This window comes from Cervus elaphus, chromosome 9 (genome assembly GCF_910594005.1).
Source record: "Cervus elaphus chromosome 9, mCerEla1.1, whole genome shotgun sequence".
Taxonomy (NCBI): Eukaryota; Metazoa; Chordata; class Mammalia; order Artiodactyla; family Cervidae; genus Cervus; species Cervus elaphus.
In genome coordinates this window covers 28,906,297-28,932,916 of record NC_057823.1, presented here as the reverse complement: position 1 = coordinate 28,932,916, position 26,620 = coordinate 28,906,297, and the positions used below count along the sequence as shown (strand labels likewise).

The 26,620-nt window shown below is 41.8% G+C and overlaps 1 protein-coding gene across 3 annotated transcripts in view; it reads left to right on the top strand.

The window, feature by feature from the left end:
* The first annotated feature begins 294 nt into the window (after window positions 1–294).
* The window catches only part of MEGF10 (multiple EGF like domains 10), a 171,875-nt gene continuing 145,549 nt past the window's right edge, over window positions 295–26,620 (top strand). The window contains exon 1 of one of the 3 annotated variants that reach the window (XM_043912206.1): window positions 295–612. The gene's annotated coding sequence lies outside the window, so the exon portion shown is untranslated. The remainder of the gene's footprint in view (window positions 613–26,620) is intronic. The other 2 variants (XM_043912205.1, XM_043912204.1) reach the window with 2 other exon arrangements.

Here is a 26,620-nt window from a genome sequence, read left to right as displayed (position 1 = left end):
TGGGGACCTGGACCCTGGGGCCCTGAGAGTGGACTGGGACCCAGACGGGCACCCTCTCCGCTACCCCTTGGTAAACCCCGCGAGGTAACCCCAGGGTGTGCCAGCTTAGTAGCCGGACCATTGGCGGAGTCTCTCCGGGCGGTGGAAGCCGCTCAGGACAGGGACAGCCCGCGATCGGGGCGCAGGAACTGGGCCGGGAGGACCCCGCAGGTCACGCTAGGGGCTGCCCGCCTTGCCAAGCGACGCCCCCCTCCCCCGCCCCCCACCAGTCTCCGTCCCGGCGGCAGCAGCTGCAGTAGCGGCAACTGCTCGCATCCCGCGCCGGGCTCGGGTTACTCCCCTCCTCCTTCAGCATCGCGGGCCAGACGGAGAAACCCTGACTCAAGTTTGCAGCGAGTACTTTCCCGGTGCGCGAAACTGGGGGTCTGGAAACGCACCGAGACCCGTCTTCTTTCCCGACCCTCCAAGCCTGAACCAAGACTCCGAAGTATCGCTCTTTTGGGGACGCTGCTCAGAACCGAACTGCGCCTTTTGGAGCAGATTCCGTTTCTCCGCTGGCGCTGCGTGAAAACCCGGGGGGAAAGTGTTGCGCTGTGAATCTCAGGATCTCTGGTAAGAGTTGGGCAAACTCCCTTCTGGCAGCCGCTGGACCTTGGCCGGATGGGGGGCAGATTTTCCTTAGCCAGGGTGCCCCGTGAGGTGGGGCGAGATGGGCTCGGTCTGGCTTGTTTACTGGTTTTCAGGGTTTATTGTTAGTGTTTGGATGTGGTCTTGTACTGGGAGCTGGGTAGAACTTCTTGGAGTATTTTTCGTGAGATGCCCTCCTTACGCATCTTATTTTGCATAATTTCTGCCCTTGGATTTCCTTGTTTGTGTTGATTCTCTGTTGACCAGTGTCAAAGATGTGTGTAGGGAGACTTGGGGAGACTGGGAATGAAACAGTTTTGGCTCTTAGGTCCACTTTGCTTCTCCTCTGTGATCTTGTTTTCTAAACTTCTCTTTCTCCAGGACTTGATATTCAGATTGTGCGGTCAGACTGGGATGTTCCCTCCTGTGCTCTCAGGGTCTTTTAGGGGGCATCAGGATCACAGGCTGGGTGACTTAAACTGAAGGCATCTCTTACCTATTCGAATACCTGGTACCTCAGGGGATGTTGGGAAGGGCGGTTCTTCCAGCCATGTGTGAAAGTGTTCTGGCTCAGCCCTGTCTGACTCTCTTGCCACTCCATGGACTGTAGCCCACCAGGCTCTTCTGTCCGTGGGATTCTTCAGACAAGAATACTGGAGTGGGATGCCATTTCTTCCTCCAGTATAGTTACCATGAAAGATCTATCTCCTGTTGGTCTTTTTAATTCCTTCGATCTAGGACTTTTACCCCTGGTTTAGGAAAGTATTTTGTCTTTCTTCCTGGAAATGAGTGATACCACTGAGTAAATGAAATGTAGTGACATCTTTGATACTTCTTTAGAAAATATCCCCACAGAAGAATCCAAATTCCTTAGGGGAGAGTTAAAGTTTGAGATTTTATTAGTCCTAAAGTGGGCTTCCCTGGCCTTTCTCCTTTATATTCTGAGCCTCACTTTGTGTATAGTCTTCACTGTATGTGATGCTTCACTCCTTATGGATGAAAAGACTAGGGCCAGATTATTTTCCTGATATGAATGCTCCAAGAGGTCAGCTTGCAGGGTACTTTTTGCTGTCCTGCTCTGAGGTCAGAGTGTTCAATAGATGGGATGCTCTGGGACCAAGGGGCCTGGGGAAAACTGCTAACTCTGCCACTATCCAGTTGTATGATTTTGGGTATTACTTAACCTTTCTCGCCTCATCTGCAAAATCAGAAAAATAATAACAAGGCTCATACCAGAGGGTAGTTCAAAGGATTAAATAAGTTAATGTGTGTGTGGAATGCTAACATGCCTGGTAAGCACATATTATGTGCCTAGTAATATGTGCCTAGTAAGCACATATTAGCTGTTATTAGCATCATCATCATTTTTATTCTAACATTATTAACTCATATCGTGATGATATAGTTTTTGTTAGCTGTCAGTAAGTATTAGCCATTCTTTCTGTTTGGATGAGCTTTGAAAACCGTGCTCATCTAGGCTACACTCCCACCTAGAATGTGATGCATTGTCAAACTTTGCTCAGACATGGTCTTTGTATTGCTTGCTGCTGGGGCCTGTTTAGAGGAAAGGTGCATATTGCAGGGCTGGGATTTGTAGAGCACGGGTCTTGGTTTGAGTGTCAAAAGGTGCTTGGGACAGGTTAGCAGGTGGGAAGTCTACACTCAGTTTACAACCTGTAAACTATAGTGCCTTAGAAACTTGTTGCTTTCCTATCCCTCCTTAAACCTATTTTTTTTAGAGCTCAAATCATTTGTTCAATAAATATTTATCAAGCATCTATTACAGTTCAAGCATTGTTCTAGGTTCTATATTATTTAAATTTGTGTGCTTCCTTTTAGAAATGGAAATGCACAAGTATTTGCTTTATGCCTGTTCCCTCCCCCCACCACACACGTTTAGAATTTCATGTGGCATTATCACTCTATAAATTAAATCCCCAACACTCTTTAGCTCTAATGATTTCAATACCTGTTAAAATGAAGAGCCTATATGGCTGAGTGATTGAATAAAATATGCAGTATAACCTTTAGCAGGGCTCTTTTCCCATCAGCTCCATCACGTGTGGGGAGGCAGGGAAAGAGCTGTGTAATCTCTGGTGTTCCTCTGGATCTAACTTCCTTAAATTAGCTGTCTTAGTTCATTGGTGGTTGTTTTTTGAATACCCTCTTTTTCTTTCAACATTTGTTTTAGGTTCATAAATTATGTCACTTACTTCATTGCATGTCAGTCAAAGTGAATAATGACACTGCTAATAAAAAAGGAAAAGCATTTGACTCTGCTTGTATTTCATCAGCTATTCTCAGATGTATATCAAAAACATAGAGGAGGACTTGTTAAAAGTATTAGATGGATCTGTGAGAAACTGCTAAAATTTGACCATGTTTGACCCCGGTAAAATTGTGATTTCATGTATTTCTATCGAATATAAATCCTTGCTCCCCCCACTTGGATTCAGGTGCAGTAAGTCCTGGGTGAGATGTGGGAAGTCTGCAGTTTTACAAGTTCTCCAGATGAATCTAATGCAAACCCAAGTTTGCACGTGCTCAATTAGCAGCCTCGGATTTACTTTCCTCATGATTGTTTAATAGTGAATTTGTAAAACACACATCTGATTGTGTCATTCCCTTATTTAATAACCTTTGGCAACTCCTCAGATAGTGTTGTCAGTCACCTGGGTATTTATTGAAAAATGCAGATTCTGGAGCTTCACCTCACATGTAAGGGCCAATAATCTGTGTTCGAGCAAATCCCCAGATGAATCTGGTAGACGTGACCTCAAATCACATTTGGAGAAACAATGACTTATGGCATAATACCTAACCTCTTAACACCATACATAAGACCAACTTTGCATCATCTTCTCAGGATACTTCTCTGCTACCCTGTTCTTCAGCCTTTCAGCTCCATTGATGTTGATCTTGTTACTCTTTCTTAAAGAATGAATTGCCTCATTCACTCCTTGCTGACCTGGCTGTGTATGCTTTTCCCTCTGCAGGAAATGTCTTTGCTCCTCTTTTTGGTCTAGCTAAGTTCTTACTACCTACTCATCCTTCAAGATGCAGTTTAATTAAGACCTTTCCTGTGAAGCTTTTCCTAGTTCTTTTACATAAACAGTGGTATCTCATGTGATTCATATTCTGCTTTGTGGATAATTTTAATATAGCATCTATCATACTGTATCAACTGTGTTACCTGAATTTTTTTCCAACTGATTGGTGAGTTTATCATTCCTTATTCTGAGCCTCTATCCAAATGACTGGCACAACTAATGTTACCTAAAAAATGCCTAAAGAATGTGGAGAATGAATGAATGAATGAATGCATTTGACTCTTTATTGACACACCAAGTGTTTTGGTTAGTCACTAGGTACATACTTAGGATTGTGGACAAGCCATTCAAGAATTTACAATTTGGCTAGACAGAGTCTACAAAGTTAATAACATAGAGTGGAAAAAGGACAAGATAGAATATCCTAAGAAGACTTATGAACCAGATGCCCCTGAATTAATGTTGTAAGTTCAAAACTATATCCATAGTATGATTCAAGAGCTGAATTTATTACACCTTTGGGATAGTTTTGGTTGTGAATGTCAGGGCACTGTAGTGGTTTACGCTGTGCTTTTTAGTTTATAGAACACCTTTCCATTTGTTTTTACATTTGATCAGAAACATGGTAACTCATTCAGTATTGTTTTTCCTACTTGAGTAGAGTAGGATGCAGTCCTAAAAATAGGTCCAAAGGTTGTGCAAAACCCTACATGTTAGAGGGGATGCTGGGCCTAGAAAGAAAAGCATCTTATAAATTTTTAATTACATCTTGCCACTTAAGACACATTATTCAGTGTTTTCTTCTTTAATTTTTCTTTATTTAAGTGTTCTATAATTTTAATATTTCCTCCTGTTTGAGTCCCAGTTAACTTGTTCAAATTAAAGAAGTATCTGATTCAGACTAAAGATTTGCCATTTGGGGCGTGCCTGATAACCTCCATCTTCATTTCACATATTAAGCTTATGAGACAAAGTCTTTTTATAATTATGATTATATTTTTAATTTTTTCATTTCCCACTCATTTTTTGTGATAATGGAAATATATAATACTATTTTAACAAATGAACAAATTGCAGGATAAGAGAAAGATGGTGGTGCTTCAAAAATCAAAGTTTTAGCTCATGGGCAGCACCACCATAAAATAAACAACAAAGCAATGTTCATTTATAGGTTGATGTAAGAGATTTCCAATGACATAGAGCAGGAAGGTAGGAGCATCAAAGAATTAAGTACAAATGTCCAGATTGTTTGGACTTCAAGCAAACCAATATTAAGAACTGCCTTGGCTCTCATTTTCTTAAGGATGTGTACCCAGTATTTCATTAAAAATATTAACTTAGCTTTAAGAGTTAAAACAAGATTCACTGGCTTCTATTGACTAGTCTTCTTTTTCAATTGTTTCCAGTATGAACTTTTTCTATCTTAATTTAAGCTTGCATCTGGCTGTACTTTCATAAGTCTCAACTGATCTCCTAATCTCTTTATTTACTCCTTCATTCATTTATTCTCTCTCTCTGAATTTCCCAAGATTTTACATCTCTTGACTCCCTTTTCTTCCCAATTTATGACTATTTTTCACTCTAATCCTTCTCCTTTTCAAAACAGTTTTTGCAGAAGTTTAATTTATAGCACTTAATAAAAGGATTTCTTTTATTTTTTAAAATTTATTTCTTTTATTTATTCTTTTATCAGAAAAAACTAAGATGCAAGCCAATGTTATTCTCCTTGATACAACTTTATTTGTAAAACTGCAGGTCACCGTGTGGCTTCTATTTGATGATGTATACTTTGTGCCATTAGCCAGTCTGGAAAGTGTGAATGTGATAATATATCCTGTCATTATTGGATGTTCATTACTAGTGATTTCCTCTCATTTCATTTGCAATGATTTATACTCCTAGATAAAGAAGCTATGTAAAGCATTTTAACCACTTCCGTTTCCTATTCAGAGGGCAAGAAATGGTACCATCCCCCTCTTCCCAAGACAAAGAAACACAGTATTTCAGTATAGAAAACCTTATCTTGATACATAAGTGCACAGGATATCAGCATCTGTTAAAAACATCTTATCTTTGGGAGTGAGGAGGCCCCATCTAGCGGGTGACTGAGTACCTTGTCCTTGACATCCTGGCTGAGCTGGCTGAGATGCATAGACAGGCTTAGTTCTAACACCTCACCACAGATGATCATTCCCATGATGAGTCTTTTAAATACCTTCTAGTAAAGGATCATGCTTGTCTTTAAAAAAAAAAAAAAATGACAAATTGAAAATCAAACCCCACAAATTTAGTTCGTTTCACACAGAACAAAATAAAAGTACGGAATCTTTGTTTTGGGTCTAGAGGATTAATTCTACAATCAAGATGAAAAATTTCAGTTATCTACTCCCACTGATATTTTGTGAAGGATACTTCATTTTTTTTCTTTTTTTTTTTTTTTGTACAAGGAATCAGTGATAAAATGTGACTTTTGTTCTGTAAGAAAGTAATTAGAGTGAGTTTTATTTTGGCTCCATCAGATGTGTGTTTGGCATATATAGGACATAGGGATACATATGTACAAGTACCAAGATACTCGCCTTAAAAAAATAGATGAAAAAACTGCAGTGACAGTGTAAGGCTGGGTGAAGTGAGGGCCTGGTGTGCAGTTCTGAGAGCTGCTCTTGAGGGCTCCTCCTAGAGAGAGGTCTGTGTGCTCGCCAGAGGCATCCTGACAGTGTGGGGCCTTGATGGAGAGAGGACTTGAGTGAATGAGGCATTTTAGATAGGGAAGTGTAAACACATGGCCGCAGGAATTTTTAAGACATCGTTAAGCAATAGTGACTAAACCATTCCATAGGAGTAATGAGTTAACATTTGAGAATTGTTTTATGACAGCCACATATGGGACTATAGGACTAGATTCTACCTGCTCCTACAGCACTTATGTGCAGTAAAGGGTCCCCTCATATTATACTGCAATTATTTTATTATATAAACCCAATGTGGTTTGGGCCACCCAGTTGAGAGTCAAGTAAAAATTGAGCCCCTGTTCCATGAGAAGGTATGAAATGAGAAATCCGTTCTTTCAGGCATTGTAGAGCTTCTTCGGGGGTGTGGATGGAGACAGGACTTAAGTTTCTTCTAACATCATCTAGATCTGAATTCATATTTTCCTTTAAGAAGTTTAATTTAGAGGTGACCTTGCCACACCACTATACTGTCTTTTTAGCATGAGGTCATCAGCCCAACCATGGGTATCACTTCATATCTCCTTCATTTCATACAATATCACCAGACATTCAACTCTAAGTGGCTGACTTTTAAGGCTTAAAACTATGGAGGAAATTCCCACCTTGAAACTTTGAACTAAATGTGCAACATGCTTGTGTTTTGTCATATATTTGTCTCACCACTGGAACTTTCTCACCGTTCATCCTTTGCTGAAGGTGAGCCTCTGGCAGGTTGCTTCAGCACCTCCTTTCATTCTCCCCTTCAGTTCAGTTCAGTTCAGTTGCTCAGTTGTGTCTGACTCTTTGCGACCCCATGAGTTGCAGCACGCCAGGCCTCCCTGTCCATCACCAACTCCCGGAGTTTACTCAAACTCATGCCATCGAGTCGGTGATGCCATCCAGCCATCTCATCCTCTGTTGTCCCCTTCTCCTCCTGCCCCCAGTCCCTCCCAGCATCAGGGTCTTTTCCAATGAGTCAGCTCTTCGCATGAGGTGGCCAAAGTATTGGAGTTTCAGCTTCCGCATCAGTCCTTCCAATGAATACCCAGGACTGATCTCCTTCAGGATGGACTGGTTGGATCTCCTTGCAGTCCAAGGGACTCTCAAGAGTCTTCTCCAACACCACAGTTCAAAAGCATCAATTTTTCAGCGCTCAGCTTTCTTCACAGTCCAGCTCTCACATCCATACATGACCACTGGGAAAACCATAGCCTTGACTAGACGGACCTTTGTTGGCAAAGTAATGTCTCTGCTTTTTAATATGCTATCCAGGTTGGTTATAACTTTCCTTCCAAGGAGTAAGCGTCTTTTAATTTCATGGCTGCAATGACCATCTGCAGTGATTTTAGAGCCCCCCAAAATAAAGTCTGACACTGTTTCCACTGTTTCCCCATCTATTTCCCATGAAGTGATGGGACCAGATGCCATGATCTTAGTTTTCTGAATGTTAAGCTTTAAGCCAACTTTTTCACTCTCCTTTTTCACTTTGATCAAGAGGCTTTTTAGTTCCTCTTCACTTTCTGCCATTACCTCCCTCTTTTTCCTCATTGCTGTTCCTACTCCCAACTTCCTATTATCTTCTCAACAATCATTATTATTAGTTTTTAACTTTCCTGTCTCAGTCCCCACATTACTTGGTGCCCTCATTTTTCTCATCTCTCTCCTCCCAGTCATTTCTCCTCACGTGAAGACTGGGTCACCACAGTGTGAAGTACATGCCCTTTCAATATCCTCTCATCTCCTGTGTGTTCCTTGAACAGGTGTGCAAATAGGTGTGCAAATAGGTGTGCAAAATCAGGCCATCAGCGAGGTGAGAAATGCTTGAGGCCTCTGCTTTCAAACTTTAGGAGCATAAGAATCACTGGCAGATACTGGCTTACCTCTAATTTTGATTTAGCAGGTGTGTAGCGGAGCCCAGGGCTGGGTATTTTTTAGTATTGTGGACGTCCGCAATGGCTCAGTGGTAAAGAATCCGCCTGCAATGCAGAAGATGCAGGAGATGCAAGTTTGATCCCTGGGTCAGTAAGATCCTTTGGAGGGGGAAATGGCAGCCCACTCCAGTGTTCTTGCCTGGAGAGTCCCATGGACAGAGGAACCTGGCGGGCTACAGTCCATAGGTTGCAAAGAGTCGAACATGACTGAGCACACACTGGCAGGCGAGTGTGCAGTGGGGCCCGGGGCTGTGTATTTTTTAGTATCCGTGCTGCCAGAGTGAGCACTGGGGATGGGTGTTTCTGACAGGGTCTTCTGACACAGGTGGTCTGTGGGTACACTAGTAATCCTGGTGAGGGCTGTGTTGCTCCAAAGGCACAAATATTCTTTCCTTTTCTTTTCTCTTCATTTCTAATATTTAGTGACTTGGTCAGAGGGGGTCGGAGAGAATAGCTGGTCTGTGAGAACCCGTGCCTCTCTGTCTCTGCTTGGAGGGACAATGGCTGTAACACAACGCGGTTCCTGTGACAGCCGGAGAAAGGAGCCCATTGTTCAGGGCTTGGCTGATGCGCGTTCCTCTCTGGCCGGCCATCCAACTGAGCTTGGTAGTCCCAAGGAAACAGACACACTTGAATCAGAGAGACAAAGGAAGGAGGTCAAGGCCTTCCACAGTTAAACTACTTGCAGCGATGTGTCAGAGGTAGGATTTGGGAATGAAGAAAGTAATTTTGCGGAAGCATCATTAATCTGCTGGTTTGGAGGCATGAGACATGTCATTAAGATCGTTTCAGGTGGCGCAGTGGTAAAGAACTTGCCTGCCAATGCAGGAGACACAGGAGATGCAGTTTTGATCCCTGGGTCGGGAAGATCCCCTGGAGCAGGAACTGGCAACCCACTCCAGTCTTCTTGCCTGGGAGATCCCATGGACAGAGGAGCCTGGTGAGCTACAGTCCATGGGGTCACAAAGAGTCTGACATGACTGAGCACCCCAGCTGATATCTGGCCAAAAAAAGAGTTGTTTCCTGCTATACCCAGTGACTTCTCTTATGGACAGATTGTATTATTGATTTTAAAAATGTGAGATGTTCCTCAGTCCATGATAGGCAAAGCTACATTTCTGGGCCTCTTTTCTCCAGCTTCATCAAAGATAAGAATCTGATCTGACCTAAATCAAGGCCTGTGATCTCAGAGAATGATTCTTTGTTCTGTGGTATGATCACCATGTGTATGATGTATTAAAATTTTCTCTCCAAATCTAGACTCAGATATTAGTTTAGATGCTGAGAATCTTGTGAGATTGAAATACAATTAAATGCGTTAGAAAATTATTGATATGTTAGGACAGTTATGAGGTTGGGGGACTCCCCAGATGTTAGGTAGATACCATTTCTCACCCCCAACTTCCAGACTGGATTCTAGCCCTGAAGGGGAAGGGTTGTAAACTTCCTGTAAATATCTAATCCAGAGCCCGACAATTGGCTACATTCTTTGCCTCAGAAAAAGATTCAAATTCAAGGTCAGAGCCTCAGGAAAGGTCATGGACTTTTCACACAGGATTGTTCTTTTAGCCTGATTTATGAAAAAGTATGTCATTCATTCAGCCTTTGCCTCTGGGTTTCTTTTAAAGGAGAACTCAGTCCCTTGTTCCTGTGGATATTTGTAGGTGGCTTCCCCCCCCCCCCCCCCCCCCCCCCCAGTTAGGCAAAGAGTACAGCCTTGAGTGAGGCTGAATGGCGGAAGCCTTTCCTGGATATGATGGGTTGTGGAGAGCCCATTTACACAGTGTTCGGGCAGCTGCTGCTCACTGGCTGTAGGAATCCTTTTGTGTCTGAGATAAGAGGTTTTCTGACTGGGAGTATCAGGCTAAAGGAGGCTGGTACCCAGGAGAAAGCAATACATGACTCGCTTGAGGTCACTTAGAGCTTCTTGTAATTGAGTCCATCACAGCACCTTGATTACAGACTATCATTGTGAGTCCATTAAAGGAGGAGAAGCAAGTGGATTGCAGAGAGGCAAGTGGTTTATTTATTCATGTTTCCACTCCCCCACCCCCTTGCAGTTTGTTTATCCTTTACTAAGTGGATATTTGGTTTTTACCAAGGATAGAGATGCTTTTCAAGTGGAGAAGGGGAAGAGGAGACTGTTCTTTGCAGGTGGCAGAAGAATTGTATTCAACACGCTTCTGATTAGTTAATTAATTCTCAATTCGTTGTCATTAGGCCTGTTAATTTGGCTCCATTCCTGTGATTTAGAGAGGCTCGCCCCTCGGTACTGCAAGGGATGCATACTGTGCTCTGCTTGAAGTTCTGTGTAGACGCTGCTTGTGCTGAAAAAATACAGCAGTGATGGGTTGTCACATTATTGAGCTCATGTCTCAAGGAGCACATTTGATGCTAAATGCACTTTTTAGGCACAGGGTGCTTGCTGGGATTTATTTTTGTGTTAGGATTAAAGCTCTGGCCTAGGAGGGCTTCTGAAATGCTCATATTGTTCTGTTTGATCTGTTGTTGTTCAGTCACTAAGTCGTGTCTGACTCTCTGCAACCCCGTGAACTGCAGTATGCCTGGCTTCCCTGTCGTTCACTATCTCTTGGGGTTAGATCAAACTCACTTCTGGTGTCATATCTTTTTGCCTTTTCATACTCTTGATGGGGCTTTAGAGGCAAGAATGCTGACTTGGTTTGCCATTCCCTTCTCCAGTGGACCCTGTTTTGTCAGAACTCCCCATCATGACCCATGCATCTTGGGTGGCCCTAAATGGCATGGTTCATAGCTTCATTGAGTTACACAAGGCTGTGATCCATGTGATCATTTTGGTTAGCTTTCTGTGGTTGTGGTTTTTTTTCTGGAGGTGTGGGATTATAGTTCTTGCTTCTTCTGTCTGCCCTCTGATGCATAAAGATAAGAGACTTTTGCAAGTTTCCTAATGGGAGGGACTGGCTGTGGGGAAAACTGGCTCTTGCTTTGGTGGGCAGGGCCATGCTCATATGAAAAGTGAGTGTTAGTCACTTAGTTGTGTCTGACCCACCAGGCTCCTCTATCCATGGAATTCTTCAGACAAGAATACTGGAGTGGATTGCTATTCTTTTCTCCTGGAGATCTTCCTGACCCAGGGATTGAACCTAGGTCTGCAGCATTGCAGGCAGATTCTTTACCCTCTGAACCACCTGGACAGCCCCTTGGGGGCAGGATAAATGGATGTGTTCAGCTGATGAAAATGTATTGAGCTATTTAATTTTGATTTGTATACATTTGTGATATGTATTTTGTACTTCAGTAAAAAGTTTGAAAAGCTTTTAAAGCATCATGTTTAATACAGAATTACAGCTGTAACAGTGATGGAAAACAATAAACTCAGAATCTCAACTGTCACAAAATTTGGGTCTTGGAGGGGCTAAGGGGGCCTGATGCTTTAAACATCCTTTAATTTACCCTTACTTCCATAGCCAGAAGAGCTGTGTGTCAGAAAGCAACAGACCAGCCCCATCATAGTTGATTGTTGTACTTTTCCAGGTAGCAAATCCAGTGCCTAAGAGGTCAGCAGTGTCAGCAGAGCCCCACTCTTCAGAATCTAAAACAAAATCACCCCTCCAAGTTGATCAGCTAGCAAACCTTCCCATTCCTGCTTTCCACTCTTCTCCTGTTCATTGTAATCTGTCAGGAGAAATCAGAGAGCAACTCTGGGGCATGGATGTTTTCCTGAATCTTTAGATGATATCTCTCCCAAAGTCTAGTATTGAAATGCTTTCATTTATTTCTTTTATTTTTCTAACTGGGACATAGTAAGATGAGGTGTTGGCTCACCTCTTTCACGTTTTTCAGCCTTCACTTCCTGAGCTGCGCAGTGAGCTCCAGGAGCAATACCTGTGATGGTGGAATGGCCCTATGAGCAAAATGATGTTTCCAGCATGTGGTTGGCCTGTGGTCCTTTTTCTGTCTAGAAGACATCGTTCATCATCAGTGTGGATTGTTCCATATATCTATTGGAACATCCTAACTTGCTGTTACCACATGCAACTGTTAGACTCAGATGGAAAAAATAGGGTTTTTTTTTTGTTGTTGTTCCTGAAGGAGATTTTGGAGTTGTTGGCTTTGAAATGGTTCTAGCACATCTATGAGAGGTTTGAGTATCCATTCTGTACATTTCCTTTGGGCATCGGGCTTAAAGGTTAACTGTTGATTTATGCAAACACATGTGATTAAAGTCATGAGTGAGGAGACAAGACTTTGATGGTCGGGGTCTACTCCTGGCTGACCTTGTCGTTTACTATATGAAATGTGATAACCCTGGTGAGGGTCTGATCTCCAGCCCAAACCCTTGTGACCTTGGCAGGCTACTTATCTTCTCTAAGCCTCCTTTCAACCCCTGTGAAATGCTAACAGTATATACTTCAAAGGGTGTTATGTAAGTACATAGTAAGCTCTCAATAAATCTTAGTTATTATTTAACACCAAATAATGTTAAAATAGGGAAGAATAATTAACATGTCTAGGAATAAGATTTGCTTATGATTTTATGAAAGGATTACCCTTGTGCTTAAATATGATTATATTAATTAAATACAGAAGTTAGAAAATATGGCCTATGATATACTATGATATAAACAATGAGGAATTCAAAATATTATGGAATACAGAAACAATTAATTTGCTCATGGACCTGAATATTTTTTAATGATGATAGTATTTTACTAAGAGAAAAGTTATTTATCTCTACTACAGAACCAGGGGCTTCCTGGGTGGCTCAGACAGTAGAGAATCTGCCTGCAATGCATGAGACCCAGGGTAGATCCCTGGGTCCAAAAGATCCCCTGGAGAAGGAAATGGCAACCCACTCCAGTATCTTGCCCAGAGAATCCCATGGACAGAGGAGACTGGCGGGCTACAGACCATGGGGTTGCAAAGAGTTGGATACGACTTAGCAACTAGCACTTTTAGTCAATGAATTTGTTCTTTGCTAGTAAGATGTGAGTAGACTTAAGAGGGGTTTTTACAAAAACATGTGGCAGCATTATTCACAAAAACTGAAAGGTGAAAACAACCCATATGCCCACCAACTGATGACTGGATAAACAAAATGTCATGTCTCCATACAATGGAATATTATTCATTCCTAAAAAGGATTAAGTATGATACATTTTAGGATATGGATGAATCTTGAAAACATAATGCTCGTGAAAGAAACCAGACACGAAGGCTACATGTTATATGATTTCATTTGTATGAAATGTCAAGCACAAGCAAATCCATGGAGCTAAAAAATAGATTAATGCTTGCAAGAGGCTCATAGGAGGGGAATGAACAGTGATTGGGTCATTGGGTCATACAGGATTTCTTTTTGGGGTGATGAAATATTCTGGAAGTAGATGGGGGTGATGGTGGTACAGTGTGGTTAAATGATGAATTTTACTTCAATTATTTTTTTGGCCTTTATTAAAAAGAAATGAGCAAATGTTTTGCCTTTAGATGAGATGTATCTGTATCAGTCAGTCGATCTCTTTTCATGATGTGTCTGAACAGCCAAATCTTTGCTGCACGTTGGAGAGGATATTCAACATGTCAAGGTCTGGTACCTGCCCTCAGCACACTGCCAGTCTGTGGGGACAGGAAAGAATAAGGAAGCAGGTGATATGTTCTAAGTGAACCTGTCTTGGAAGAGGGAGAGATCACTGTGGATTTGTTGAGAAGGCTTCTTAGAAGAGATGGGACTTTGAAAGAAAAGTGAGCATCCTGTAGTGGAGAAGAGGGAGAGAGGAACCCAGTTGATAAAAATTCAGGGCTGGGTGAGAGTGGGTGAAGGCAGGAACAGGGGCAGGCAGAAATGGCCAGAGTGGCATGTCTGTTAATGGAGATACAAACAAATAAAGTTGCAGGAGGTTGGAGCCAAGTTGGGAAATCTTTGAAAGCTAATTAAATTCACTAGGCAGTGATTATTAAAGGGTTATCATTGCTGACAGGAGTAGAAAATGACATAAAAATGGAGAAGACAATAAGGAAACTAATACAGTAATTTCACTAAATCTAATATAATCTGTTATTTATTTATTTAATAAATATTCATGGAATACCTATTATGTTCCATGCAATTTTCTATGTAATTTTCTATGCATTACCTAAGATAAGCAAGGGCTCTGCCTTCTTGGACTTACATTCTAGTTATACATTTCAAACATTGATCACTCTGTCCAGTGGACCGCTGTAGTTGAAAAGCTAAGGCACAGATTATGCTATAATGTGGTTTAAAGTGCGGGTTCTAGAACCAGACTACCTGGGTTTGAATCCTGGTCTGCTCCGTGTTTACTAGATGTATAACCATGAGCCAGTTACTCCAGACTTCAGTCTCTTTATCAATTAAGTAGGGATAATATTAACTTTCTCAGAGAGCTGTCATGAGGATTAATTGAGATGATAAATGGAAAAGACTTATGACTTATCTGGTATATAGTAAACACTCAGTAAGTTTTACTTGATTGTATTGGATTGATTAATTTCTACTCAAGGATTTGTCTAGGTCACTGCCATTTTTAATTCAGTGAGACTGTTGTGGAATCCTGGTGTGTTGCACCCTGGGTCTAGGCTCTCTTTCATATGCTGTACTATTTTGGATGTTGAACTTGTTGAATCAATTAGCATAGAAGCTCTTCCTTCAGAATTCAGGAAAGCAGCAGAGTTCCTCTCTCTAACAAGCTACAGTTCTGATCTTGGCTTGGACAAAGTTTCCAAATAATGTTCCTTCTGCAATCTGAATCTCAAAGTCTTTTTGAACCTTTTGGCCTGACAGATTCTGCCCTTTCAGTATTAGGAGTCTAGTGATAAGGAATGTGGTTGGTGCCTCAGACCTTATGGTATCCATTCTCCCTCTGGAGATAGAGGCACCCTTTGAGTTTAATTTCTTTATGTTACCTCATCACAAGTGCCTCAGCCACCTCAGCTCTCTCTGCCTCTGTGGCCCTTTCTGTGAATTAGGGTAAAATAGCCAGCCCCTACCCCCCTTAAGAAGGTACCTTCTTGGAATATTTCTGGAAGTAATCCTTGGAGCTTGTGGGAAAAGACTGCGTAAAGTTTAAGGGCCCTTCTGCTTTTAGCATAAATTAATTCTAGAATATAAATTTCCTGAGCACATGGGATATGTCTGGTTTACCAAGCAGTCCCCAAATGGTTGGGCATAATGCCATGGACTTAGTTGTGTTTCTCCAAATTCATCTGTTGAAATCCTGTCCCCTCAGTGTGACTGTATATGGGACCTGTGAGGAGGTGATTAAGATTAAATGAGGTCATAAGTGGGGCCCTAATCATGTAGAGCTGGTACCCTTGTTAGAAGAGGAGGAGACCGTAGAACTCTCTCTTTCCATCATGTAAGGACACAGTGAGAAGGGGGCCACTGCAAGTCAGGCAGAGAGTTCTCCCTGAACCTGAATTGGCCAGCAACTTGACCTTGGACTTCCAGAACTATGAGAAATAACTTTATATTGTTACGTCACCCAGTCTGTGGTATTTTGATATGGCAGCCTGAGCAGATCAAGACTTGTAAACATTTTCTTTTTTTCTTCCCATTCCCTCCCTTACTTTTCTCCTCCCTCTCTCCTTCTTCTTGCCTTCCTTTCCTTCTTTCTTTCATAGAATAGGAACTCAAGCATTTGTGGGCTTGACGAATTTTGAGATTATTCAGAACTATGGGTATAGAAGAATAACATGAAGAGGAGAACCTGGCCCACCAGCCTATTGAATGGATAATCTTGACCTTGTCTCCCACTGTACACCAGTGAGGCCACAAGGTAGCACCATTGCTTGATGAGAAACTTTCTCCAAGACCTCATCTTGGAGATGAGATGGAGATGCTCTAGTGGAAATGCTCTCCACTAGCATCTTTCTAGTGGAGATGCTAATGAGTGGTGAATAGTCGAGTGAGTGAGAACCATGGTCTGAAGGATGCGAGGTGAGGGAAGGGGTGGACAATTTGTGCTTTGGACTTTCAGGTTTTGAACAGTTGACCTCCTCGCTGTCCTTTCATAGGAGGCAGAGGAATTGAAGTGGTGAGACTGTGAAGGGAGGGTCAGTAATGGAGGTCCTGCCAGCCAGACAGCACCTCAGGAGAGGTCAGATGGATCCTTCCACTGAGAAACATCCTCCTTCCAAAAGGGTGAGAACTCTGCCTGAGCCCAGGCAGAGACTCAAGAGCAGAGAGTTCCTCAGGACAGCGAGCCAGATGGTCTACTTTTATTTTGGTGAAGACCCGCCTGGAGCAAAGGCACTTTTCTTCCACTGTTCAAAAACAAAAAGCTTATGATGTGGAGCTCTGCCAAGGTAGGGCAGGAAAAAAAAAATCCTGGCCTTGTTTTTTCAAGGCAGGATGCAAATGATGCTTTGTAGTTTTGTTTGTGTAGCCACTGGGGATGGTTCCGTGGGCCTCCCCGCAGCCCATCACTGCTGTGGAGTAATTTTTATGATTGTGATCATCATCTTATAAGCTAACCCTCTAGGTCCAGATGTCACCTTCCAGCGTAATTCTCTTTGATTGAGGATATTGTATTGTAACGACATTCAGAGAGCTTCTGAAAGTGATCCCCTAAATTCGCCTTTAGAATTTGAAGTGGGTACTTACGTGTCGCCCCCTCCCTAAAGGACAGAACTCTGTTCTTTCTGAATTTGCAGGGTTCAGGTGGGGCAGACAGGGACTTTCTTTATCCCTGGAGGATTTCTTATAGCTTGATCTGAGGGAGCTCTTGTGTAGTTGGGAGAATTTGAAAGAGCATTTTTCATTTCTGGGCTAGGTTGTGCTGTGTGTGAAAACGAGGCCGTGTCATTAGGGCCCCAGCGGCATGTAGATTCCGCCCCTGGCACGTGAGGAGACCATGGTGTTTTCATGGGTTGGTGGGTGCTGGGCCTTGTCTGTTTCCTCTGTTGGGGAATGTGTCAGGCTCTGCTGCTGAGGAGGATGGCAACCATGGCCTGGAAGGCAGATTTGCAGAACAAAGTATCAGTCAGTAAACACGGGGCTTTGGAAGCCAGGCGAGTTTTGTCACCGAGTTCTAAGAACCAGTTCTTTAAAACAAAGGCGACTTCACCATCTGTCTAGGCGTTGGACCCATCACAAGGAAGACTAGAGGCAGAGCAAACCTGTGGGGAACCACAGTGCGCTTTCTTCTGTGGCCTCTTCTTGGAGATGGGCGATGATCTCTGCCAGGCTTTGACTGCTGTGCCCACAGAGAAAAAGCCATGTGCAGTGACCGTCCCGCTCGTTCTTTTTGTCCCGCGGTTATTGGCGGCTGAGCGGCTGGGAAAGGGAAGATGCCTGTGGGCGGTCAGAGGCAGGCCCCAGGATCATTGTTGAAGGCCCAGCGGGAACCCCATGGTTAGGGGAGAGGAGTCCAGATGAAGCAAAATTGCTTAAAGAGAGAGGGACTTTTAAGAGTTCCACTTCATTGATTTGGTTCAAGCTTTACCTTAAATGTACTTCATGCTGAGTTGTGGGAGGTGGTGGGATCACCCAAGTTTGAAATCCCAGCATTACTCATGAGTGTAGCTGCCCACTTTTAGAATTGTATTACTTTGAGGTAGTTTTTTGTGCTTTCTCCTCTTGGTGCCAATGAAAAGCATACACGGTGATGTGAATCTCAAGATTAGTGTCATTAATCCGTATCTATCTATCTGCCTATCTATCTTCACACACACTGGAAAAGGGAATGGCAACCCACTCCAGTATTCTTGCCTGGGAAATTCCAAGGACAGATGAGCCTGGCGGGCTACAGTCCATGGGGTTGCAAAGAGTCGGATATGACTGAGCGGCTAACACACACGTACCCACACACACTTGCATGGCCTGGAGTGAAATAAGCAACTACTTCTAGAGTACGGGAGCATGCTCAGAGCCCTGCCAGGTGGTCCAGAATAGTAGGATGATCAATGAATGCCTCTGGAGCCTGGAGCTCTTGACTTGAGATCTAAATCCACCACTGTTTGCTCTTAGGCACCTAAAAATCTGTCTCATGCCTGATTTCTTATTTATGAGATGAAGAGGTCAAAAAGGTCCTTGGCAATCCCATGCTTGACCAGGAAGCCTCTGAGGCGAGTCTGGAGTGCAGGGTACAGCCGAATGGGCGGGGGAGACTTAGGTGGCTGGGGGCTCAGTGCTGGCAGAGAGCAGAGCTGACTGCGGCGCTTGACGCCGAATGGAGGAAGCATGATTGTGTGGCTCACAGAGCTTGCTCCCCGTCCCTTCTCTGCCCCGGAGGAGTCTGGTATGAGTCTGGGGACGGCTGCCTTCCTGGGAAGTCTTCATCTGTACTGGCTCCTGGTTACTGCACAGCTGGGCCCCAACATGTGAAACTTAAAGCACAACTTTAGCAAAGTCCTCAGTTATGGCTAACATCACAGCAAATCTAAACTACCTTCCTCTATCCATGATGGATGTATTTTCTTCTACTTTGTTACGACAGATCTTCAGGAAAAACGTACAAATGTGCTTTCTGTTTCTCTTTTTAAAAATCTACACATATATTTTTAAAAAAAAGAAAAAAAGAAATTGTTAGCGTTTAAAATCTGATATCTGCTACTGTTCCCCAAGAGACTGTGAAGAGAGTGTCTGGTGATGGTACAGAGCCCTAGTTCAGGAGTGTGGAGTGGAGAGGCCAGTCCTGCCCCTCGGGGTAACAGAAAACTGGGACTGTCTAATCCACGCCACATGCGGTGACCTGAACAGACCCTGTAGGACAGAAGGCTTGCTGTCTCCTTGCCGACCAGTTGCTCCGAAGCCCCGATACAGCTGTGGCTGGCTTTGTGGGGAAGTGCAATGGGACTTGATCTTTTAATCTCTTCTCTCCCTTATAGGTATTATAAATAACAGCTGGTCTGTAGGAGTACCTGCCAGAAGGGATTGAGATGTGCATTCTGCACTCAAAAAAGCATTGTTTTGTGTCATCTTAACTTCATTAGTTATTAGACGAGTTGGCGGGGGCGGAGGGGAATAAAACTCCAAAGCAAAGCTACTTTGTTTTGACCCAGAAAATCCAAGTGGCGGAATTTAGAATTGAAATCGAGGAAGGCAAGTTACTCGGTTTTAACCTCAAATTCTTAATAACTACTCCGAGAAAGTTAAGTCGTGCATACCAGTCCACATCCCTAAATCCATTCATTCCAAGTTAAACAAGTGAAATAAAGTTTTGAATTCAGGCAGACAGGGGTAGAGAGCTGGGATTCTGACAGGCACAGGGGCTTCAAAATGTTAGATGCCCTTTGGTTTCCATCTGTTTAAAGTTGAGAGAGAGAGCTACATTGTCTAATTTGGCTTCTGTTGGTGGGTTCCGGAGGAATCCTCTTCTGTTGAGAGCTCTCTAGGAGAGCAGGGAGGGGACATTTTGCACCCCCAATCCTGCAGAGAAGGCTGTGGTGGCCCTGAACTGACACAGGATCCCTCTGTTGTTGCATTACTGATGTTTCCCTCCTTCTGCCCTCGAGTTCTAGTGACTGGCTTATGGTCCCATGATCTGTGGAAGAAGGCACAATGTGCGTTTAAATCATGCAGACAGGTGAGAAAAGAAAAGGAGCAAACAAGAAGTCCCTACCTCTTGGGCAGGTATTGGTTACTCACTCTTTAGAACTTGGCTTAGTTCTAGTTATTTCTTTTTTTAAATTGTGATAAAAGAGGTGTAACGTTTGCCATTTTTAAGTGTACTGTTCTGTGGCATTAAGTTTACTCCTGTTGTGCAACATCGCCATCACTATCTGCAGAACTTCATTTTCCTGGATAGAAACTCTGCACCCATTAAACAGTAAATACTGATGTCCCTGTGACCCCAACCCCTGGCAACCACCATTCTATACTTTCTGGCTACTGATGTGACTACTCTAGGTACATAGTATAAGGGAAATCATACAATATTTATGATTCTGTGTCTGGTTTGTTTCACTTAGCGTAATGTCTTTGTTTCCTTCATGTTCTAGGATGTGTCAGAATGTCCTTTTTTAAGGCTGAATAATATTCCATTGTATAAATATACTGCATTTTATATATATCCATTTTATATATATCCATTTATCCATTAATAGACATTTGTATTACTCCTACTTTTTGGATATTGTGCATAATTCTGTTAAGAACATTGGTATACAAATCTGTTTGAGATACTACTTCTAAATTTTTTAGAGTATATACCTAGATGTGGAATTGTATCATGGCAACTTCCTGTTTAATTTTTTTAGTTAATTGAAATAGCCATAATGTTTTCCACAGCAGTCAGTGCAGTGTTTTACATTCCCACCAAGAATGCACATGTTTCCAAATTCTTCTCATCCTTACCAATGCTTGTTATTTTCTGTTTTTTTTTATTGTTTTATGTTTTGATAATAGCAATCCTAATGGATGTGGAGGGGTATCTCATTGTTTCAGTTTGTATTTTCCTTGTGATTAGTGATATTGAACACCTTTTCCCGAGTATATTGTCCAATACTGTGTCTTCTTTAATAAAGAAATGTCTATTGAAGTTCTTTGCCCATTTTTAATCAAATTATTTTTTGTTGCTGAGTTGTTGGAGTCTTTGTTTTTTAATAGCCTGGATATTGATCCCTTATCAGATATATAATTTGCAAATATTTTTTCCCATTGTGTGGGTTGCCTTTTCTCTGTTGCTAATGTCCTTTGATTAAAAGATAAAGTTTTAAATTTTTATGAAGTCCAGTTTACCTCGTTTTTCTTTTGTTGCTTGTGCTTTTGGTATCATATCTAAGAAATTATTGCCAAATTGCTTTTAGGTATTTTAATGTATAGCTTCTTCCTCTGTAATACCACGAAAACCATTATGTGTATGATTTTATCTTTTGAATGAATGTTGCTTTGAAATCGCTCTCTTTTGGTTGTAGCTGGCAGAGGAGACTTTAGATAATTTTAGAATTGCTTGATTCCACTTCCGCCCTGTTCTACTATCTCTCTTCTCTTCTTAGGGGATCACAAAGGCTCATTGTGGATAAACAGAAAAGAGAATAAGGGAAAGGCTTAGTTTAAAAAAGAGCCTCAATCATTTATATTATAGGGATTGAGGAGAGAAAGGCCACATTTCAGGAGTCTGGGGAATGAGAGAGGGCTCTTCAGCAATCATGACTTGCCGGAAGTGTGTGACAGTTAACTGGACTGCCATTTGTCTGAGAAGTCTGAGATCTGTTTCCTAGAGCCTGTTTCCTCCCTCCTCTCAGAAGCTGAAAAAATTGCTGAAAAGTGGGCAGGCATTATGGGTGAACCTCTAGGGAACTGACAGTCTCCATCCCAAGTCAGAGAAAATGTCATATCTGAAATGCCTCCAAATGTATAGACAATGACTTTTATAAATGTTCATTTCTTTTTAGAGAACCATACATTTCTTTTATTTTTATTCAATGCTGCTCTGATTTTTCTAATAGAGTGGAAAGTCCTTTTCCTGCTTGCCAACTTCTCATAGTTTACTCACTGTTTTTTCTGAGTTATAGTCTATGCACAGATCATCTTGGAGAGTAACCACACACCCAAAATACCATGGGTATTGCTTGGTATAAAAATGCAGTTGGGGAGTGCATCATAAATTTATACAATCTCATCCTCTAAGAGTAAATTAAACACACAGAGAGAAGGCCTCAAGGACATTCTTCTTTATACTTAATTGTTCCAGAAGAATATTTACAAGGTATATATGTTATAGTCTTTTCTTATCTCTTATGTTACAACCACATGTCACAACTTCTCTAGCACTGGGCCATTGTTTACTTTAGACAACTCTGGTTAGGTGAGGTTTGTTTGTTTCCCTACCCGGCATGTGTTTGGGTAAGAGATTTCCTGCTTGTAGGTCTGGTCTGAGGAATTGTTTTCTGTGCTAATAATTGTCCCAGTGCTTCTGCCCGCACAGTAATTTGATTTAGAGATACAGAGAGCTGTGGCTATCTAAATTTTTGCAGTTTTAAGTTGAAGGATGGCATATTTTTAAAAGGCAGGTGTTTTCAAATGAATTGAAGTTTAATTAGTAGATGCCCACTTACCTCCATACACAGACTTGGAAGAATCAGTGAACAACTTTACTGGGGACACAGAGAGATGGCTTTACGTTTCTCTAATACATATGTTAGAAATCCCCAATGGCTCAGATGGTAAAGAAACTGCCTGCAATGCAGGAGACCTGAGTTTGGTCCCTGGGTCTGGAAGATCCCCTGGAGAAGGAAATGGCAACTCACTCCAGTATTCTTGCCTGGGAAATCCCATGGACAGAGGAGGGGGGCGGGAGGGTGGGCAACAATCCACGGGCTCGCAAAGGTTACAGAATGAGATGATAAGTTCCTAAAATCCAATTTGGTGGTTGGTTCATAGGGCGCAAGGCATCCAAGGATCTAGGGGTCCTGAGAAAGCAGCCTCCCGGTTTTGCACATTAGATTCATGTTTTCAAGTCATGATTAGCTTGGTAACTAGTAAACGCACTTCGCTGGCAGGATCCCATCAGAACTCCTGGCTGAGTGCCTGTAGGTCGGACCACAACAGAGCCAGAGCCGGGCCCTCCTGCCCTTGCTCCGCGCCTTCCTCTCCCCACTGGGCCTGTTGTTTACCACGGGCCTCAGGTGAGCATGGTAGAAATGGAGTCCACAGGAGAGAGAGAGAAAAAGAAGGCAGAGCAAGCAGCCCAGGCCGTGCTCCCAGCTTAACTGGCACCAGGGAAAAGTGCCTTCAGCTGGCACACGGGCTTGTGCACACCAGGCTGTGATTGTTGGCCGTGGAAATCCTGGTTGTAACAGAGGCTGCTGCCATTCAGGCAGCGAGCGAGGAGCTGCTTTCACGGGGAGGCTTTTTTGGCACCGTGTCCGACATACACTCCAGTCAATCACGGTAAAGTGCCTAATAACAGATGTGGTAATTAAGCCTGAAGAACTCCGTCTCTATTTTTTATTGCAGGGAATAACAAAGGGCCTCATTAAACCTCCAATCCCACTGATTTTTGATTTGGGCCTCCCGATGTCGTCAAAAATGACATCTTTGCAAGGACTTTCTTCCTAAGTCCTTATCAGCCAACGATGCATCCAGCACAGGTTGGATCAGTTTTGGGAGGATAGTTCTGTCCTTTCTGATCTGCCCTTGGCACTCCAGTACTGAAGCGTATGCAGATTCCTGGGGTACCATCAGATTCCTTAAAGTACCTTGGGTATAAATAAACAGTTTTAGCTTTTATGTGCTTGTGTGACTATAAAATGTTCCCTGAATATCTTCAGTTAAAATTATGCTGTTTATAGCAAGAAATTAACTTCAGCTTTCAATCCTAGGAAGGTTTCAGATAACCTGAAACCATGGTAAATTACCATATTTTAATAAGATAAATTATCTTGAAAAATAATTAATTACATCTGAAAAAGCCTGTCTTTGATTGTGGCAGTTTATAAGGCAAATGTCTTTATTAAGGTTGTTTTTCCTTCTTTCTTTTTTAATGATGAACATGAGTCTGGCTTATTCTTAGAGAGAATGAATCAGTAACTAGGGACAGGTAGAAGACGTGTCCTCAATAGTAAGAAAATGTGGCTTGAAACTTTCTCTGGAGTACTTCCTGAATTGTTTGGAGCTGGGTCTATTGGTGCTTTTGGGAAGACAGCCAAACACTGTCCATTTTTATATGTTTCTACATGACTCTTGGATAGTGTAGATTTGAAAACAGCATTTATATCACGGAGTTGATTTTTTGTTTCTTTTTAATCAAGGGTGGCCATAAGCTTAGAGATGTTTAAATATTTTGAAAAGGTCCTGGATCCCATTTTATAAAATTATTGGTTCATTTCTGTGTCTCCTAATGCATAATTTTGAGTTTTTCAGGCTATTTCCAAGAGAATTTCTAGTTGATTATATTCTGAAATTCAGCTCCTTTAATCTAACCCTGTGAAGCAGATGATTCATAGCACAAAGTCAGGATTTAATTTAGTTTCAATCTTGGTATTAATAAAGCATAAACTTGACCTGCTTATCTGATTAGCCTTGAACAGCAACTTGTGTGTGCTTAATATTTGTACACAAACATCTATGGCAAGGGATACCAATGTTAATGGCAGTCCACATTTGTTTACTAAAAATCTGTTAGTCACTCAGTCATGTCTGACTCTTTGCGACTTCATAGACTATAGTCTTCCAGGCTCCTCTGTCCATAGAATTCTCCAGCCAAGAATACTAGAGTGGGTTGCCATTCCCTTCTCCAGGGGATCTTCTGGACCCAAGGATTGAACCTGAGTCTCCTGGATTGCACGCAGATTCTTTACCATCTGAGCCACCAGGGAAGCCCCTTGTTCCCTCAAATGACAGCTAATATTTATTAATCACATTTTACCACCTTTATCCATTTAGACATTTTCTGCCATTGATGCCAAACATATTTTTGCCAAATATAAAGGTAGGCATGTGCAAACTCAGACCATACCATATTAAATTTATTTTTAGAAGCCATCTCTATGTACACCTTGCATCAAAAAGTGAGACCTCCTAGGTATAGTAGGAAAGACCTGTGGTTCAAGGGAAGACACTGTTGCTAGGATTATACAGTTGCTGGAAAAGCAAAACTTTTCCTTAAATAAGATTCTAATTTGTTTTCTTATATTTCCCCTAACAACAGCAAGATCTGGGATGACAGAATTCATGCTCCTATAAGTTCCATTCCTGGGTAAATATTTCTGTAAGTTCATAGTGTCACCTTTTGAACAAAGCGGAAACTTGGCCAAGAGTGGTCCTGAGCTAAAGCGCCACCTCCTGGTGGACCATATCACTTCGGGGATGGTTTCTCAAAACTATTCAGGGGTTTGTTTTTCTCAGGTGTGGATCCCATTCTCAGTTTATTAATCTCTCACCTCAAGCCTCTAGACTCATATCAACTGTCTGTGACTCACAGGATACAATCCCCTGACTGCCCTTCAGCCTCTCAGATCACTGGTTAATGCAGTGTGAATGTTGTGTGCCCAAGTTTTGATCTATTTCAATTAACAATCGTTTATTGAACATCTGTTGTCTTGCAGATGGGAGAGTAGTAAAAATCAAAGAGGAGTGCAATGAAAGACTAGACAGTGATTTGAGCTCTGCATTCAAGGAGTTTGTAGCTAGTTGAGGAGAAGGGGTTGGTTGTGTGAAAAGATGACCAGCAGCCCAAGATAACTTGCTGTATCAGATGAAGGATGTGGAGAGTTGGTTCCAGCAGAGATTTCTATGCAATTTTTAGTGAGAAGAGTAAAGAATATTTTTGCTTATGTCCTGGAAACATTGTTAATTAGACATGGGATGAGAGAATAAATTATTGCAAAGAGAGAAATAAGTTTACAGGAAGCTTATGTAATGGTTTGAATTTCAAACAATTAGGGAGGCGTACATGTTCACCACAGGGAATCATAGAAATGAATCATAGACCCTTTCAAATTAGCAGGGCAAGAAAAATATAATCCATGCAGGAAACTATTTCCATCCTCCATAGATTCTTCAATTGAGATAGGCTTCATGTATACTTTAAATTCATTAGATTTTATTTTTCCTTTTAAAATTAAATGATTAGAAAGTTTAAAACCTTGAACAAATGACAGTAATATAGTTTATGGGGACATCTTCATAAGAAGGAAATTAATGTGTTCAGTATGATAGGGTCAACTTAATCTTGAACGCTTTCTGCTGTCTGTAGTTTCCAATATTTATGATAAAGTGAATACTGCTAGTAGAGATTTTGAAATTAAACAAAGAGTCAAGGAAGGGTATTTATAATAAAGGCAAAAGGGAAATAACATTTAAAAGATCAAGAACAGAGGAAGGAAAGAGATTAAAGAAAATGTCACAAGTTGAAAAGCCTGTAGTCCTGCCGAATTCAGAACACATGGCTTTAGTTATTAGCCTTTTTGGTCCAACTTGCCCTTAAAGAGTTATTAGGATCTGCTTGAAAGTAAAGGTATTATTCATCATGAAACCTGTCTATATCAATAGTTACAGATAAGTTACAGTTTATTTATTTATAATTAAGATTATATTTGATGTGCATTTATATCCACCTGTGCTTTTCACTTTCTTTCCTTATTTGCGTGAACACTCATGTGCATTCAGTGTTCTTTTGCTTGTAGTCACAATATGACCTTCATGAGACACCATCGAAGACCTTAGAGAGTTCTCAAAATTAAGCCTAAAAGTATATGCATCCCTATCTTTTCCTTTCTATATTTCAAGTATATATTTTGAGTTACTTTATAATACAACTTTTCCCCCTTTTTTAGGTTTGAGTGGTTTTTAATTTATTTATTTTTAATTGGAGGATAATTCCTTTACAACATTATGTTGGTTTCTGCCAAACAGCAG